Here is a 719-nt window from a genome sequence, read left to right as displayed (position 1 = left end):
TTTATTTCAACTTACCTTTTTTTTCTTCTCAAACCTTTATACTAAGCTGTGAAAAATAATGTAATGACAATGTAGATCTTTGTTTTATTTTTTTTACGCATTTCTATTATTTCTTGCCTTTTATTTATTTTCTTTTTTGCTTTATCCAGTTGCATATCCGCCCATCTCTGTTTTACAGCCGAAATACTTATTTCAGTTGCTTGTTCAAATCTAATTTCTCTTTTCTCCCTCTCTTCTGTTTAACTCAAAAGATGTATTTCTATTTCATCTTATTGTTTGTTTTTCTTCAAAGAAATTTCGGAATTAATGCTTGGTTTTTATACAAGGCGTTAATTAATCCCCACCCCTCCCTTTTTTCTTTCAATAAAAAAAAAAACATTTCTGGTTCTATTTCAAAAGCAGTCAAATCCAGGCAGCATTCCCATACTTTTAAATGCAGAAAAAGAGTTCTGTAGCTTTTTTTTTATCCCAGTGTTGTGGTATGCCTTAAGCAAACTTTTGCTATCACAACATTGTTGCCTTGTAGAATTCTCTCTCTCTCTGTTATATATATATTATATATTTTTTAAACCACAAAAAAATTTTTAAAACATAAAACCTCAACCAACCAGAACTATGACTACGATCACAATTAGTACAAGTGATTTCATCTGAAGTAGCCACTAACTTGTTGTACATTGCTGAATTTCTCCAAAGTCGCTACCATTCCTCTACTCCAG

The sequence above is a fragment of the Octopus bimaculoides genome, chromosome 13 (genome assembly GCF_001194135.2).
Source record: "Octopus bimaculoides isolate UCB-OBI-ISO-001 chromosome 13, ASM119413v2, whole genome shotgun sequence".
NCBI lineage: Eukaryota > Metazoa > Mollusca > Cephalopoda > Octopoda > Octopodidae > Octopus > Octopus bimaculoides.
This window is presented reverse-complemented; position numbering follows the sequence as displayed.